The sequence below is a fragment of the Atta colombica genome, unplaced genomic scaffold (genome assembly GCF_001594045.1).
Source record: "Atta colombica isolate Treedump-2 unplaced genomic scaffold, Acol1.0 scaffold112, whole genome shotgun sequence".
NCBI classification, from domain to species: Eukaryota; Metazoa; Arthropoda; class Insecta; order Hymenoptera; family Formicidae; genus Atta; species Atta colombica.
Genome location: NW_017259198.1, coordinates 427,833 through 434,307, shown reverse-complemented (window position 1 = coordinate 434,307; position 6,475 = coordinate 427,833). Strand labels below are relative to the sequence as shown.

The 6,475-nt window shown below is 33.1% G+C and overlaps 1 protein-coding gene across 3 annotated transcripts in view; it reads right to left on the bottom strand.

The window, feature by feature from the left end:
• The window catches only part of LOC108694027 (protein N-terminal asparagine amidohydrolase), a 55,507-nt gene that overhangs the window by 47,679 nt on the left and 1,353 nt on the right, over nt 1-6,475 (bottom strand). The window lies entirely within an intron of this gene.

Genomic DNA, 6,475 nt, shown 5'->3' with positions numbered 1-6,475 from the left:
TATATTCGTAAAATTTTTATTATATAGTATCTAGAAATTTAGATAGATTTACAGATCTGAAAATAATTTTGTTGCTAATTATCAAAATAATTATGTAGGACGCTCAAATTGGTTGCTAGAATATCAAAACTTTTTGCAGCATTGCTCATCGTGCTTGAGATTTCTACCTAATTATTTTGATACTTCAAACCAACCAAATCGTTTTCAGATCTATACCTTCCTAAACTGGTAGAAACCTTCAGTAAAATTGCAATATGTTTTTTCCGTGTTGGAAAAAGATTAATACCTATCTAATGAATATCTATATCTTGTATTATCATTGAATTTGCATAAAATATGTAATTTGCGATCGTATTTATCTGCGCATTACCTGAATGTGAATAGTATAAAATAAAAAAAAAGCACATTAGCTTTTTAAAGAAGCTTAAGAGGAAATTGCGCCATGCGGAGCAGCAGCGCATATGACGTAGAAAGGAGTGGTTACCTTGATACTAACATGAATGATAGATATTGTAAAAGTGTCAACCACAATTCTATTATTTATGCAACATCCGCAACGATCGTATATACCCAACATTCAAATCACCGTCTGTGTTCGTTTACGTTACGATGTTGTCGCGCGAATTTGTGCAATATTCTTGCATTCAATTCGATCATCGATGTAAAAGAGAGAATGTAACGAGATTAACAAATCAATATCACATTTTTATATTAATATAACTGAAAATCGCATTTAATTGTTTACAAATGCAAATAAATATAGAATCCGCGCGTTTAATAATAAATATAAAATAACTTCAATTTACGACTTTAACAAACAGAATATTTATTATCACAATTAAAAAAAAATTTTCAATTCAAAAGTCGATAAATTCCTTAACATCGCGTGCCATTGATTTATGCATGAACTTATTTTATATTTTTGCATACAATATTTATATATCGTTCTATAAATGTCTCTGTAGATTTACTTTATGCAAAAACTCAATGATCAATCATTCTTATTAGAATTTGATTCTATAAAAAAAAATTTACATAATAATGAAAGTTAATTTAACAGACGCAAAATAATGCAATATCTATAAAAAAGAAAAGAAACATTGATTACAGAGAAGAAAAGTGTCCCATGTATCTTAAGACAAATGACTACGCAATTGTAAAATTCTACATCGCAATGCAACGGAATTGGCCTACGCCATCCACCACTGATTCTAATGACATTTTTTTCTAATTATTCGCCCGGAGAAGTGTTCATTATTTCGCAATTCCGTGGTCCTTAAGCACCGATGTGTACTTAAGTTGCGCATAATTATTGGCACGATACCGTTCGCGATGCATTTTCTCGCGAAGCAAAAAAACATATGATACGTACTCAACAAATGGTGGTTGTCAGAGAAGAAGATGTTAGTCGAGACTTTACGTTTGATATGATCATGAGCATGAAGATCGTGAAAACTAATTCCGTTTCTGCCGAATGAATCAGAATTACGTGCAGGCAATCAAAATATAGTAGACAAGTTTTATCTAAATAATATCTTTTATATCTATAAATTGTTTAAAATGTCTGTCTTCAAATTCTTAAAATCCAGTAATGTATCTGTCACAATTTATAATTACAATTATAATCCTAGAATTGATTGTAAAATTTGTAAATTTTACGTTACACATTTGAATGCAAAGCCTTCAATTATTAGGAAGTCTAATCTGCCATATTAAAAACTAAGACAAGTGGAGAAGTGTTTAAAAATTCTATTCATTATATTTTATATATATATGTATATAATATATATTAATTTGAATCTCTTTGTGATTATTATTATTTTAATTTTTAATCAGCGTTCATTTTGCGTTATTATTTTGTGCTATGTTTTATTTAAGTGAGACAAACAGAATTGGACTACCTATTCCATATCATTTCAAGATTAAATTTAATAGTGTCTTTCTTTCCTTAAGTTAATATAATTAGATTATTTATAAAAATCTAAATTATATAAATATTTTGTTATCAAAAGTATAAAATGTATGAAAAACTTGCATTACTTGCATTAATTAAGAGTGATATTTTCTTGCATGTAAAATTTACATCTCGAAATAACAGCATCACTCAATAGAGATAGCATTCTAGAATTAAACCAAAAATAATTATCCTATGTAGTAATAAAAATCCACAATACATTGAAATAAATCCGAATGTATATCTTTATTTCTCTTAAAATATATTATCTCAATACTCAAATTAATAATTAGATATGGCATCTAAATATTAATATACATTCCCGACTTTTCAAGGAGATATTCAAAATCCTAAAGGATATTTGTGTGACACTTCGAGAATATATCGGCTGTAATAAAAAGTTTATCTTGTCGCTTTGAGTGTCAGACGTAAGTCGATGCAACAGGTTCGCGGCAAGGACTGCCGATTGATCGCGATTCCCATGAATGCATCGCTGTTAAAAATTGCGCGGCGATTAGGAGGTCCGATAGAATTCTCTACGCGAATATGATCGGTCGGCGTGGAAATTGTCGGTTTCACAGTATGCTGCACGCGCGAATTAAGCCGCGGCGTTCGCTAAAAATGATTAATAAATATGACTCTCCGGGGACTGTCGATCGGTCGAGGAGCTCCGCGTGTCTGCGTGCGTGCATGCGTGCATGCGTGCGTGCGTGCGTGCGTGTGCGTAAGCGGGCCTCGGTATTTTGTCAGAGACGTGCACTTATCCCATCATGCACGCCGCCCTTTCGTTTCTGCCTTTTTCCCTTCGGTTTCCTCGCGCTCTATCGTTCTACCTACCCGCTCCTCCCTCTTTCCATACACACGCGCACATATACATATATACGAACGTGTACAGGCACGCACATGCGTTTTAAGTACACGCAAAAGCTGTGTTTATCATTCCACGGCAGCCTTCCCAACTTCCTCCCTCTCTTCTTGCCCATTATCCACTCGTCCGATGATTCTACCTTATTACCTGTAATGTAACGTACGTCTACGGGACGAGGATGCAGTCATTGACAAAAAACGGAGAGGAATTAAGGCAACGCGCGCAAGTAATCTTTCCATAACTTTGAGAGAATTATTTAGGTAAGAAGTTCGCGTATCGTATAATATTATACAATATTACGACATTACGAGATAAATATTTGAAGCTTTTCCTCTTATATAATGCTTTTAATTAGAAACTGAGCTTTAGATCCAGTTCCATCAATATAAAATGAATTTTTATCTCGGTTTAACTTGAACTATTCATCTTTTCATAATCCTAAAAATTAGAAAAAAATAAATAGTAAGTTAAATCAAGATTAACGTTAATTTTATGTTGGTGGAATCGGGCCTTAATCCTTTTGACTACAATATAGTGATTTTGAGCATTATGACCGTTTCAATTTTTTGAATTAATATTATATTTCCTGTATAAAAGATAAGATTCTGAATTTTTTTTATTTATCAATAATCATATTCTTTATAGTATAAATATTTGATTTTTCATCTTTACTTTCATAGTAATTTATTTGCCCTTTTGGTGAGTAAGAAACGTTGATACTTCTATAAGGTACCCAGATAACATCCAAAGTTTTAAGGATATACATAGGGTGACTAATGAATTCCTTGTAAAATAAAATATGTTAGGTATAACATAATGTAAGAAAGGCAATTTCAACAGATGAAAATGTTTTGCGAAGTGTTAGGCATCCATTAATCAAAGGTACGCTTTTCTACAAGCAATTGATCAAGCATATGGCTTCCTATAAATTTCACATAGCGAAATTCAACTATCTTGAGAGAGTTGAATCATCATACGTGCACACACGCGCGTACGCGATACTCTGGCCGAATGATTATAATAAATTCGATCGCAGCGTGTGAGCGGTGAGAGATGCTGCCATAGATGCAGGCACAGATATACGTTTACACTACGAACCGCAACCGACATGCAGTGGGTCAATTCGATTCCGCCTTTAATGACTGCTCGAGTGATGAAGGGGAGGGGGAGGGGGAGGGGGAGGGGGGAGAGAGCCTTTTAATAACCCTTTCCCTTGAACTCCGCTCGATCGAAGGTTCGAAAGTCGTGGTAAGGTTAAGTACTTGCACTCCGTTGCTCATCGGATGCCCTTTCTTCCGGTTTCAAACAGGGCAGCAGATCACCACCGATTGCGAGAATTAACTTCTTTCCTCGTCGACAAATTATTAATTACAAGATATATTTCCCAAATTTTCATGAGAAAGCTTCAGCTCTTAACAACGCTTATAAGCTGATTGATCAAGTAAAATAATCAAGTAAAATAATTTTATCAAAAATTTAGAAATGAACTGACCTAACTGACCCATAAATAACTCTTCTATAATTTTTAAGACTGTTTTAAAGCATTTGTTCCTTAACGAAGTGAAGTTTAAGATAAGGTCGCATAAAAAAATTTAAATTTTTGACTCATAAAAAATTTGTAACAAAAAAAAAATCTAAATTCCTGCAGCGCGTACGAAGATTTATAAGTCCGGACGACGAGGGTAATGAAGGTTTTCTTTTGTTTCCTCTGACCACGAAGAAGAAGAAAAAAAAGGGGCATAAAAGGACAGAGCAAAAGGATGGCCACTGGATAATTTCATGTCGACGAGCGTACTGCATATGCAAGTGCCATTGCAGTGTCACGACGCGACGACTGGTTATGTTTGCTATTGTGTATGTCGGCACGTACACTATCCTCGAAAAGTTTTCCGACATACGCACAATAAAAGATCACATGTTGACGAGAGTTACATTCGGGAAAATTGCGGCAAATACAAAATTCGTAAATATACAAATTGAAGAAATATGTAGAAAGTAATTCAAAAGACTTTTACTCATAAAATTTCTCTTATTGCTGCTAGAAATCTCTTTGCCTTCGCCTAAAAACTTTTCGGTGATAGTATACGTGTGTATTTCACATGTGATGGTACACGGTCAGCCTCTTATTTTTTATTTCATTATTTGTACGCGAAATCCTTTGTCGTTTGAAATTATATGTGATTTACGATTTTGATTTACGAACATTTCACAAGCAAAATAACGGAAATACATATATCTTCGATAAAGCGATACTGAAATAGAGTGACATTTTTTTCTGTCCTGGCACGGTTACATAATATATCGTAAAATTCTTTTAAATCGCGTTTGGATTAATTGTTATTTCGAAGCAGAAAAAACGGATTTTATTTAATAACTTTGTTTATGAATCCAATACGAGATTGTCAGATTAAAAATAAATCTCAATATTTTACTTTAAATTTCATAAATTAAACAGAATTTAAAGAAATATTATAAACAAATTTAAGAAATGGAGAATATCTGCAGATTCTTATAATTATTTTAATGTCTAAATAATAAAAGCCGAAGTTCAGAGTCAAGAGAAAGAAACTATGGCTATTTAAAAAGCCTCCTCACTAAATTTCAGACGTGAGTCCATTCAAACTACTTTATCGTTTTACCGCGTTTAGATTTGGATCATAATTTTTAAAATATGTTCAGGCGCAATAGCTTAGAGTAGCAAAATTTCTAATTCTTTGTAATTTATTATTTCACATACAACATATTTAACTCTCCGAGACATAAAAATCGAAAGCCAATCTGTTTATTATCGCAATACACATACATTATCTTTTTACGATTATGCAAAACATATTTTCTTTTGGTATCTGAAAACTAAAACTGCTTCTTCGGAGATGCACGCTCGTTATGCTTTCCGCGAAGTCGAATCTATGAGTAACTCCCCTTTAGTCCGTGCCATCGCAAAAACGCGTCTTATAATAAAAGCAGTTCTTTCTTCCCATATAAACCCGTTATTACTTCCCCAACACCAACTCATTTTCAACATCATTGTGATTCTATATTGCATATTCAGATACGCGAGGAGGCGAGACCGCAATGGTATTCGTGCTTAAACGCCGTAAAAACGCGCGCTATCGTGGCGATTAAGAAAAATACCGGATCGATCGATCGCAAAATTACAGCAATCGATATACATCTAGATCGTTCTCAACGAATTAAATTAAATAAAAACGGAACGTAATTTACGCTTTCTCTTATTTCGCGTCTTTTATGTTTCTATTGGCTGCATTTTTGTTTTAAATATAAAGATATTAAAAAATATATTTCATTGCGAGAAAGTGCAAAGTAGAGATTGTTTAAAGGCTAGAAATTGCAAGCGATATCATGTTAACGATTAACTTTTATTAGTCTAGAATTGTATTGAAGATTATATCTATCCGCTTTTGTTATTTTTGGAAACGGTTAAATTAAATCAATGTTGTGGAAGATACAAAAGTGCGGATGAGCTTAAATTGCTCGACATAATCGACACGAATCTTCTATCAAAGATGACACTTGTGAATGACACTTGTGTCTCCTATTTATTGAAAGGAAAGCAGCTTAAATCACACAACACACTCCCAAATTAAATTTAATTATAAAATAATATAATAATATATTGTGTGCGACAAATG